Below are 12,221 nucleotides of genomic sequence, written 5' to 3'. Positions count from 1 at the left end.
TGTAGTGTAATGGGTGCTGTGTGTGGTGTGATGGGTGTGGAGTGACAGCTGTAGTGTAATGGGTGCTGTGTGCGGTGTGATGGGTGTGAAGTGACAGCTGTAGTGTAATGGGTGCTGTGTGTGGTGTGATGAGTGTGGAGTGACAGCTGTAGTGTAATGGGTGCTGTGTGTGGTGTGATGAGTGTGGAGTGACAGCTGTAGTGTAATGGGTGCTGTGTGTGGTGTGATGGGTGTGGAGTGACAGCTGTAGTGTAATGGGTGCTGTGTGTGGTGTGATGAGTGTGGAGTGACAGCTGTAGTGTAATGGGTGCTGTGCGTGGTGTGATGGGTGTGGAGTGACAGCTGTAGTGTAATGGGTGCTGTGTGCGGTGTGATGGGTGTGGAGTGACAGCTGTAGTGTAATGGGTGCTGTGTGTGGTGTGATGGGTGTGGAGTGACAGCTGTAGTGTAATGGGTGCTGTGTGCGGTGTGATGGGTGTGGAGTGACAGCTGTAGTGTAATGGGTGCTGTGTGTGGTGTGATGGGTGTGGAGTGACAGCTGTAGTGTAATGGGTGCTGTGTGTGGTGTGATGGGTGTGGAGTGACAGCTGTAGTGTAATGGGTGCTGTGTGCGGTGTGATGGGTGTGGAGTGACAGCTGTAGTGTAATGGGTGCTGTGCGTGGTGTGATGGGTGTGGAGTGACAGCTGTAGTGTAATGGGTGCTGTGCGTGGTGTGATGGGTGTGGAGTGACAGCTGTAGTGTAATGGGTGCTGTGTGTGGTGTGATGGGTGTGGAGTGACAGCTGTAGTGTAATGGGTGCTGTGTGCGGTGTGATGGGTGTGGAGTGACAGCTGTAGTGTAATGGGTGCTGTGTGCGGTGTGATGGGTGTAGAGTGACAGCTGTAGTGTAATGGGTGCTGTGCGTGGTGTGATGGGTGTAGAGTGACAGCTGTAGTGTAATGGGTGCTGTGTGCGGTGTGATGGGTGTGGAGTGACAGCTGTAGTGTAATGGGTGCTGTGTGTGGTGTGATGGGTGTGGAGTGACAGCTGTAGTGTAATGGGTGCTGTGCGTGGTGTGATGGGTGTGGAGTGACAGCTGTAGTGTAATGGGTGCTGTGTGCGGTGTGATGGGTGTGGAGTGACAGCTGTAGTGTAATGGGTGCTGTGTGTGGTGTGATGGGTGTGGAGTGACAGCTGTAGTGTAATGGGTGCTGTGTGTGGTGTGATGGGTGATCTGAGTGACAGCTGTAGTGTAATGGGTGCTGTGTGTGGTGTGATGGGTGTGGAGTGACAGCTGTAGTGTAATGGGTGCTGTGTGCGGTGTGATGGGTGATCCGAGTGCTGAGTGCTGGATGTGGAGCGATGGGAGCACTGTGTGTGGAGTGATGGGTGCGGTTCGTTCGCAAGGCAGCTCGATGTTCAAGAGCTCGTTGCCAATGTCGAGGTCTGCTGCCCGCCACGACGAGGGCTTTCTGGAGAGAGTTGGTGTGGTTTTGCCGTTCCTCTTCCTCCTCTATTGTAGGAGCGCAGCCCACAGTGTGGTTTACCACGTGGTCCAGTCTGGCTTGCATTGGCCTTAATCGCACCATGTTGGCCGTCTCTTTAATCTTCCATTTATGAAGGTGATGTGATGCAGCATCGGCCTGGGGATGTTCTGAAGCGGTTGATAGTCACGCCGTCGAGGATCAATGTCAAATGAGGTGTCTATTCTGGAAGTCTGCGTGGTTCCACTCTGTTCTCCAGCATTCTGCTGGGTCTGGGTAAGATTCGAGGATGGCGATAACGCGATCCCAGTAGGGGGATCGGGGACTTGAGTAATCGGCAGCGAGGAACACCGTTGTCTTCGTTGATGATGGGCAGGTGGGTGGGTTGTCGTTGGCAGGAGAACGTGCAAACTCCCTTGCAGATTTGTACGTCTCAGCGGATTTCTGGTGGTAGAATGTTCGCCAGGACAGTCCGCCAGGGTGGTTGGTGTCGCTTTCGGCATTCCCGTTATGACTCGCGTCGCGTTATGCAACTGTGCATCTGCCAGTTTTGTGTTTGTTGCCGATGCTGCGCATTTGGTAATGGGTCATGAACGTGGAGCGGCAGCAACCGCGCTCCGCTGCTGAGTGCCGGTGCTGGGTGGCTGGTGATGTCTGTGGAATGCGGAGAGTGTTGATTGTGTCCCGTGCTGGGAGGGTGGGTGGGGGTGTAGTGGCTTGGGGGGACGGGGGGTGGACGGGCACCTCGGCAAGTTACAGTGCAAAGTACAAAAAAAAATTCTGAGCGGCAAAAAGAAACGCACGCAGACGCCCCGACGGTTTCCATTGACAAAAAAAGATTCCAATTAAAATCCAATCATAGCGTCCCGGGAGCACCGGCTGGGATCGCGTTACAGCCCGGATGCGTGTCAGCAACATCCACATTATCGCGTCCGCTGCAGGAGCAGCAGCAGGAGGAAGGCGCAGGGGTCACGGATGAGAGAATGAGGGAGATTTATGCATCGATCTATGGAGAGACAGAGCTGATCGCGCGCGCGCAACAGTGATGTGACAAGCGATCGTGGCCTCCCCGGCCTTGCTCCGCTGCTCCGCTGCACCGCGACCTCCAAGGGTAACCGCCGATCGATGAGACCGGACGAGAGTGCGACGAGCGCGGGACGCCCCGGCGAGCACGCAAGCGAGCGGGGCCAGGCTTCATTCGCGCCGCCAACGCGCCGCGCCGAGCGGAGTCAACATTTCTCTGCAAATTCCGCAAGAAAACGCGATAGAATTTTTTCAATTGAATTATTGGTGGGCGGCGAGAAGCAAGGTCGTGACTGGCGCGTGGAGCACCGGGATCAACAACGACCTACCTCACCCGCCACCATCTCTCCGGCGAGCCACAAGCATGAGGTCATCCCACGGAATAAATACACTTCTGCATGAAAGGTGACTCAGTGGAACGGTGGCGTCGGCGGCGGTGGCAGGGCGAGGCAATCACCACAAAGCCTATTTTTGGCGATTAGTTGTCCGGGTGACGGCATGGGTGCCAGCTCAGCCCGGCCACCCGTCTCACGCAGGGCCCAGCGCCCCGCGCATTCAGCCCCTCCCCCACCACTGCCGGGGAAACCACCCAACATCAATTCCCATCCCCCCGCCCCCATCAGAACCCCGACCCCCCCCCCCCACAACAAATCACAAGAGAAAGAGTTACTCATTAAATAAAGAGGAGGCACGAGGCTTGATGGAACAGCTGACAACCTCTGTTTCCGTGCCGGGCTCACTAAAACTCCGCTGCCAACAAAAATCGAGGTGATCTATAGGACGTGTCATTCCTGTAATTAAGGGAATGCTGCCATGCCTGCGATGGGCCGAATTCCCACAAGGGGAGGGCGTGGAGAGGGAAGCGAGGGAGGGAGAGAGGGAGGGGGGTCAGCGATGATCGCTCGAGCAGCTGACAGCGCGGATCGGCAGCAGCGAAGGCAAATATGCGAGAAATTCCCCAAACACAAGGACGGCGTCGTCCTTCCCCACGCGGCGTTCCTTGGCCAAACGAGGGATGCCGAGGAAACGGCGTCACCGGTGGCCACGGTGGCCGCTTGGCCCGGTGTGCGCTGGTGCCCGGCGCGCAGCGGCAGCCTCACCGATTAGCACGTCCCCGGAGAGGCGGGCCCCTAATTACACTCGAGAACCAGGCCACATTAAGCGGCCAACGAGGCCCGTTACGAACAGACGTGACGATGTTTTCCCCATTTACGACGGACGTTTAAATTTAATTGCCTGCACTCTGGTGTCACCCGGTAATGCGCGCCCGCTCGCTCCGCTAAAATGCATTAGCGGCGGAACGAGCCACGCGAGAAGGGAGCGGCAGTTTTCATCACGGCTGCCGTGATGGGCAGCAGTCCGAGAGGGCATTTATCGGATCGCGCCCATGCAACAGCAACCGCTCGGCAGCACAAAACAGTGTCGGGTTGCAATCCGAAAACGGCGCAATCTCCGGTAACATCTGCCAGCCGCCAAGTGCACCGGGAGATAATGCGGAGCAAGTGGGGGTGGGGGGGGCAAGGTGAGAGCACCGCACGGCTCTGGCTGCCACCGTGACGCCAGCCGTACCTGCCGGACACGCGCCGACGCCTCCTCTTTCAACCCAACAAAGGCATCGCGCTTGATGACATGGCGACAATGCGAGCCATCCGCGGAGCGCCAGTTGGCGGTTGAAGAGAGAAGAGTCCTCATCGGCGGAAATTGATTTGAGAAACAGACTCTGCTGATGAGACACTATGTCAAAACCAGCCCAGAGTTTTGCTTGTCTTGAAACAATCCCGCTGAAACTATGCACTCCCAGAAGGCCGTGGGCCTGATGGGTTGTACGAGAATTTGTTTTCAATTACGTAGAGAGATGTATTGTACGTGAAGGGGAAGGATTGTCTGCTTATTTATTTATTCAGTTCACTTTTAGATTCGCCCAGCCACCCGAATAATTTCTTGGCGGTAATAACGTATCGCCAAACCGTGCCGCCTTGCATCGCAGAGTGTGACGTGAATGAAAATGTGACATCATTCACAACGGTTCACAAGCGCAGGCCACTGTGTGGTAATCCTGAAACGGATACTGTGCGTCAAATATAGCGCCAGCAACTAAATGACTAAAGTGGCCAATGTAGCAACCACCCAGTTACCGGTTAAATCTGAGCCATTCAATCCCAACGTTCTCTGGCCAAGACAAATATGTGACAATGACTTAAAACCAATCGTCCCAAAGTCACGTGACACCACGTTACTTAACTACCGGGCCCGGTGGCTGGGCGACAGAGCGAGCGCCTCGGAAGCGGAATGTTGTGAGTTCAAGTCCTGTTTGGCGGACGGTTGCCTTGAACCATCATCGTTCCTCTGAGGTGGCTAAAAGGAGCACCACTTTGCGGGGCAAGTCAAACAGCGGTAGTCCTCCGGAGATACCCGCCATGGGAATGTAGAATTTCCAGTCACTGGCTCTGAAAGTTCTGTAAATAACAGGAGATGAGCACCGATGCATCAATGGCAATTTGGTGGAGCAGGACGTCTCTGACCTTTTTAACTTAACGGTAGCATTTAAAAGTTGTGGGAAACAATCGCCTCTCCCTTCAAAGGGGGTGGCATGGGTGGAGGAAGGAGAAGAGCTCAGTGTACGATTACTTCTATGCAGCCCAAGCACAGAATGTTTTGTCTTGGCCACAGTGAATGGGATAATTGTAGATTATGGTTTAAGGCTTGGGAGGGGGCAGGCAGTGAAAGCTTCACAATTCATCGACCAGGAAGGGCCAGTTCCCACTGCACTGGTGAGCTAGTGCCGGTGTGAAGTAGCACTGGGGTGGGTGGGGGGGGATCCTGGGGTGCTGGGGGGGGTGGCAAGAGTGCACTGGCACGGGCTAAGAAGCGACGATCCGCGCCGTTCCCACGCGTTGAGTGCAAGCGCCTTCCTGAGATCGCGACCGCTTCTCGTCAAATGTGCGCCGAGCGGCGGGGGCCCGAGCGCGAGAACTGACCGCACGGCCGTCTCCGGCAAGCGGCCCCTCGCGCTCCATCGTGGCGGCAATATTCACCGTGAGCCCGAGCCAAAAATACACGTGTTCATATGCAGCGTCTCCCGCGATCAAACCGACGACGGGCAGCGTTCGTCTCCACCACTGGCTGGCCGTGCCGAGCCACCCCACACGATTCAGCCTCCAACGCCGCTGCTCCGGGCGAGAAGCGGGCGCGGAGCGAAGAGCGCAAATAAAAATCGATCCCGTCATCGAACCGCGAGCGCGAGAATCGATTCTCTTCGAATCGTCCACATCAAGCCCCTTGAAGGGATTCATCTTCTTGGTTCTTTCGGTAAAGTCACATAGAATGGAAATAATAAAATAATAAAAACAAAACATAAAATAATTCTCACGACGTTTCGGTCACAACGCAAGCAGCCGTCGTGAGAATTATTTTATGTTTTATTTTTATTATTTTATTATTTCCATTCTACGTGACTTTATCGAAAGAACCAAGAAGATGAATCCCTGCAGTCACGAAACCCTTGAAGGGATGTTTTTCGGACAGGCCACCACATGATGGAATTAGCGCGCGCTGGCGGCTCGAGTGATTTCCCATGTCACGATGCCACAGGGTGCCGCAACTTCACACAACGTCTGCGCATGTCACCACGAATCCGCACATCTCGTCTCCAAGCTCTCTCTCTCTCTCCGGCGCTCCTGTTGGCGTCACTTCCAACTCGACACTTTGTATCTCTCCTACACGGCTCTCTTACTACCGTCACGTTTACCTCTTTCGGTGGTGACGCGGCCACGTAGTAGGATGTTCGTCGTTTGTGACAAGAGGTTCAGGATTCGAATCCAGCGGCTGCCCTGGATAATGCTGCGGCTGTATGAACGGTAAGAATACTAGGCGCCTATCTGCTTCACATTGGTCGTTAAAGACCCCGTGACTTAACTCGCCAAGAGTAGCCCGCTGTGTTCCGGCGTCCAGGTAAAAATTCACATTTTCTAAATGACACCGCAGATTACCAATAGGGGTTACACACAGCAGCAATCATCGACCCCCCCCCCCCAACTGTGAAAACTAGGCAGGACCCTCCTGAAAGGGAGTCACGAGACTTGGCCAGGCTTCATGGCTAAATAAGCACAATAGATTGTATTAGGTATCCACTGGATCTATGCACTTTAAATCCAGATTGAAAACAAATTTCTTTAAAACTCATTATTGGCATTTAGTTTGTTGTCCTTCCCCCGCACCTTCGACAAGCACGGCTGGCTACGTACGGTGCGAAAGAAGTTCAATGTGCGCACATACAAATAACCACACTCATCTGTACCTATGTGTCTCTTGGCAAGCAATGTCTCCGAGCGGGTTACAGCACAGAATTTGCGGGCCAAGTCTAGTGTGCAGGCTGCCAGCTGAAAATCCTTGGTATGCGTACAGTTTGGTACGCGTAAAGTAATTGACTCGTGATATGGCGAGGTGACTCAGCAGCGGTAGCGTGAGCAGCTAAACAGGCTGCAAGGTTGCAAGGTTCACGTCCTGTTTGGGGAGTTGACTCGGGCCAACAGCCCATCAGGACTTGCAGGGTCAACGCCCAGTAAACATATCAAACTTTGGGCCAATGTTGACACGATTTTGGAGAACATTGGGCCCAACGTTAGCCGAACGTTCCATATTTTCCAGGCAGTGGTAGTCGTCCTATGAACATGCTCATCCCTGCCATAGGAATGTGGAATTTCCACCACTGGCCCAGAGCCTTAAAAAGAGGAGAGTGAACACAAGCCCGGTAAAAGGGTTCATGAGCGGGGATGTCACCGTGACATTTTGACTTGCAGTGGAGTTGAGAAAGCCCGCTGACAAACAACTCTCCATGCGAACGGAACAACCCGCCAGCACTCCGAGCACGTACGGCAACGCACTGTACAGTGTCCACACAGCGACTGCCCTTCGGCATTTGTGAAGCGAACCAAGTCCTCCCCGATACCCATCTCACCACGCTGCAACAGGACACGTGATGTGCCGAGAACCGCGTGGCGACAACTCGTCAAAGACAACATCGAGTTACGGGTTTTATGGTCTTTCCGGCCTGCGACTCTTCCTTGTTATGCCGGGGGATTTTCTCATAATTTACAGGTTTTTTGACTACGTGGACACACCGCGAGACACTTGTAAATGTGACTTAATGGCAATACAACGTGGGTTAATGTGGTTGTGCTAACGCAGATATAAGTGCGTAAGGGTAAACACCCGCCTCTTGTTCTTTTCTTACTCCTCGCCCCCATCGTAAATATACTCCAATTGTTTTGCACGTTGCAAGGTGAACTCGACTGCCGCGCTCTAAGGCCAGGGGACAACTCGGACACACCACGCATTCCTGTCCGTGCTGTTTCATGCACCTTGCTGCTGCTGCTACTGCTGCAGCAGCATTCCGCGCTCCGTTTGCCGGAGACCGAGGAATGTGTGTTCCCTGCCACGGGCTGCGAGCAGGAATGTCATGTTTCATTGCGGGAGACGAGCGGCATCGCTGACCGCGACACGTGCTCGCCTGGGTTGCAGGCAAAACGCGCACACACCACGCACCCTGCTCTCCTCGCCCAACTTCCGTTTCTGCAGGTGTCCCCCGCTGCAGCCAGGGATTCATTTCCCGATAGTTTGACGACTGCTGTAAGGTGGCATTTGGCCTATATTGCCACAGCCATGGCGAGAAGACACGGTTGATGTGGTGTTGGCAGGTGTGGAAATGTTTTCCGAGTCACCGAGCCGGACAGACCCGGCTGGCAGTCAGCTCTGCCCGCAGCACGGTGTGAGTAGGCTCGCTTGCAGCCGTCTCTGCTCACTGGAGTTCCATAGTTAGGAACTTCCTTACCCCATCCGTCTGTGCTGTTGACTCCTTGCCCCGGTTCAAGACCTTCTTTTTCTCTAACTATGACTGACGGCATTACTCTCCATAAAAGAAATAGACATACCATTGTCTGTGGTCTCGAGATGCCCTGGCATTTAGACGCTTACTAAATACAAGTTACATTGCCTTGAGGAAGTTTGGCCCAAGGGTGAATCCTCCAAGCTTGGCACGGTGGCACCCCAGCTCAGACAACACACAAGACGAGGATTAATCTCAACATTCCTTGTGTAATTTAGCTGGGGATCATTCTTATTTAATCTGTTATCACTTGGGTGACGTGACCGTTGACAGCTCTGCTGTGGCCTTATCATGGAAGCCTTGCAAGCCGCATCGGCGACAAGTCCGCCAACCATCACATCCTCGGCAGTAAAAACAATAACAATGGCAATAAAAATATATCTTATTATTATTAAGCTAAAAGGAAACGCAGGCCCAAAGGAAAGGCATTTAGAGACCTCCGGATAGCGTTGCTCCGTCTGTGTAAACACTCGCACCGATCACAATCGCGGGTACAGTAGCAGCACCAAGATCGCCACGTCCTTAAATCGTGGCCGAGCTCCCAGGGGCGCCTGGTCCACTCCAGCCATCGCTCTGCATTATTCATGCGGGCCTCTTTCCATTTAGCGGCCAATAACCGCCACCCAGGAAGCCATTCAGATGGGTATCTTTCACCGCCAAACTACGTGCTTGTCAGTTATCATTCACGAGGAAGTCCATTTTCAACATCCCCAGGACATTAAGTAACATTGTCACTTGCAGGCCATGCCAGGTCACAAGCCGACAATACAGGCCACTCCCAGACCACAACCTCACCACCCCAGCTATACCCAGCCCACAACAAAGCCACAATGGCCATTGCCAGACCTTTGCAACTTCCACCACACTACTAGACCACACCAGTCAGCTACCACCAGCCACTGGAGGCCACAACCATGCCACCACTGGGCCACACTAACAATGAGCATCCATAACCAGGCCACACCATTCAGACAGCACCAGCGATTACGATCTCATCTTTCAGGCCACACCAACAGCCTCTGTTCGGCCTTAGCAGCCACCACCAGTGCAATGGAGACACTCTGAGGCAAGGTGGTGCCAAATTCTGCACCTGCCCACCACATTCGTTGCTGCGACAGCAGTAATGAGATGGCGCGTCCATTAAATCAATGCTTTGCTTCTCACTGAACTTCAAGACGGCAGCAAAATAAATGACCTGGACTCACGGGCGTTTCAATTTAAATTTTTTACTATTACTATTAATAATAATAAAATGTTTACGCCATCAAGCTCCCACGTCAGGTTTAATATAATCAAACACATTCATGGTTTCCCCAGGGAAGAGGGTTCAGCCAGCGGGGCTTTAGAACATTATTGAGTTATCGACTCCAAAGTCATACTTCATAGCCTGGCAGCCGAGCCTTATTAAATCTACAGACAGCCGAGCTGCGTGCAAACCACAAGCTACAGCGGTGCAGAGAAAGCATCACGCTAATAACCGCACGCACAGGGCATACACACACACACCCGGGTGGTATGCAACGTTAGACCAACATTGGCACGTGGTTGGAAGCCGCGAACCAACGTTGGCCGAGGGTTGGCTCGACGTTCCACGTTTACTGGGGTGATAAGACACGCACTCGTAAACAAGATAACGTTGGGCCCAACGTGAGCACGTGGTTGGAACCCGCGGACCAACGTTGAGCCCAACGTTGGCTCGACGTTTCCATTAAGGCCATCACCATCCGCACCACCAGCAGTGAAGGCGGTGCACGGTGTTAATGTTAACGGCGGCAGCAGCAGGGGGCTTTTATCTCACGTTGTCAGCTATGCCAGAGTTCACGATGATGTCACGTCACCTGCCTTCGGAAAGGTGCATCACACATCACGGGACGGGGTGTGGTGGGGGTGGGTGGGGTTTAGGTGAGGAGAGAATGGCACTGTACAAGTTGGATATAAGCACACGTAAGCGGCATGGGGTTTTTTTTCTTTCGATATAAGCAACCCCACACCATCACGTTCTACCACGGTGGAGGATGGGCGATGGGCCGTCTTCTCATACAAAGCACAGTTCGGTTATAAGAACACAAAGCACAATTATAATATATAAGCAACAGAGATTATGTTTTTCATTTGTTGGGGGGGAGGGGGGCGGTGTAGACAAAAGGCGACGTCCGATTTAAAAAAAAGCACACTTCGGATATAAGCACACGTCGACGTGCTCTTTCTCAAGGTCGGTGCTTACACGCGGCAGGCATCTCTGTTGGTTAACAATGGGGGTAAATAACAACAACACGCGGCCAACTCCGTCCACGACAGCCCATTCAGCTCAACTACCGAACGCGGCTCAACGACGCAACACAGCCTCCAAGGCGCGCCGCAGCCGTCCCAGCCACATCACAATATGTATTACTCCTGGAGGAATCTGATGAGCTATGAAGCTCCTTTTCACAGATGCGTGATGGTGGTGGCCTGACCCACTAACAACTCCGGTAATGGCAGGGGCCCCCCCGGTTCTGAGTAAACCTGTGGCCAGGGCCAACGCCCAGGTGTGAGGTGTGAGGTCAAGCAGATCATAGTCGAGGTGCGAGTCGGGTTCAGGTGATGCGGAAGGCGGCCAGGTCCCAACCACGTGCGGTGAGGAAGTGGTGGTGATCGGGGGGGGGGTCACGACTCAGGTAAGGACACGAGCAATGAATGCCCAGGTGAGGACAAGACCGACGAGGAAGAACAGGTAGGGGGGGGATTACACATGGCCTCGGTGAGGAGGGAAAGGGCAGTGGCCCAGGTGAGGGCAGGAACAACGCCCAGGTGACAGCAAGGGCATGGCCGGGGGTGTGGGGTAAGGGGCACGACGCTCACCTGCTCGGGCACACGGCCCCCGCTCTGGGTCCCTCCCTGCTCCGAAGTCGCCTCAAGCCCCTGGGGGGGTGTGGGAGACGGAGCCGTCCGCCGGTACCTCTCCCTCGGCCACCCCCAAGGGGACTTCAGGGCGACACGGCGGGTACGAGTTGGGGAGTGGAGTGGAGGGGGGGGGGTCCAGGGGAGGCTTCGGTGATCCTGGCCGGGCACTGGCCACGAGAAGACGCGGGTTGGTGTGGGGGTCCGCGTCCCTGTTGTTCCTCCCCGCGGTTAGTGGGGACCGACAGCTCCGGGAGTCTCCTTCGGTTCTTGGTTTAAACAACAAAACAACAAACTCCCGAGGCTCTTGCTGTCGCACGCGGCGCGGGCGTCGTGCGAGCGAGCGAGCGAGCGCGTGCCGGAGTGAGTGGCGGTGGTGGAGGAGGAGGCGTGAGTGAGAGAGGGGGAGGAGAGGGAGGAGAGAGGGAGGAGCAGAGTGGGGGGGGGTGGTGACGAGGACGTGCCCCGCTTTGTGAGGCCGTGATGACGGCTGGCCAGGCCAAGGGAAGGGCCCTCCCCCCCACCCCGTCTCTCTCTCTCTCTCCACGATACTTCACATGCACCTTGGATAATGTAATACAACTTACTCACAGCACACAACTTTCATGAAACAACTCGCTCACTCTACTCAACACGGACACATCCGATTAGGGGCACGTCCATAAATGACGTCACGCGATTTTTGACGATTTTTGATCCCCCTCCCCCTTCGTCACACGGCGTCACAAAAAGTCAGACCCCCCCCCCAGGTGCGTGACGTCATTTATGGACGGCCCCTAATACAACTCACTCTACTCAACACGTACACCTCTGATTAGCATGGTTGGCTACGTACGGTGCGAAAGAAGTTCAACATACACACCTTACATAATACAACTCGCTAACTCTATACATAAAACCCATACAATTTGCATAATATAGCCCACTAGCCTTTAGCCCGTCCAAGGACGGGTGTATTGCAGTAAATCT

General features: G+C 54.3%; 1 protein-coding gene across 2 annotated transcripts in view; it reads right to left on the bottom strand.

Annotated features, from left to right (window-relative positions):
• The window catches only part of LOC144729324 (plexin-B1-like), a 112,501-nt gene extending 100,866 nt beyond the window's left edge, over positions 1-11,635 (bottom strand). For both annotated transcript variants that reach the window (XM_078609500.1, XM_078609498.1), the window contains exon 1: positions 11,214-11,635. The gene's annotated coding sequence lies outside the window, so the exon portion shown is untranslated. The remainder of the gene's footprint in view (positions 1-11,213) is intronic.
• Between the last annotated feature and the right edge of the window lie 586 nt (positions 11,636-12,221).

The sequence above is a fragment of the Lampetra planeri genome, chromosome 32 (assembly GCF_965212315.1).
Source record: "Lampetra planeri chromosome 32, kcLamPlan1.2.h2, whole genome shotgun sequence".
In the NCBI taxonomy this organism is placed as follows: domain Eukaryota; kingdom Metazoa; phylum Chordata; class Hyperoartia; order Petromyzontiformes; family Petromyzontidae; genus Lampetra; species Lampetra planeri.
Note: the sequence above shows the minus strand (reverse complement) of the source record. Positions and strands in the feature narration are given on the sequence as shown.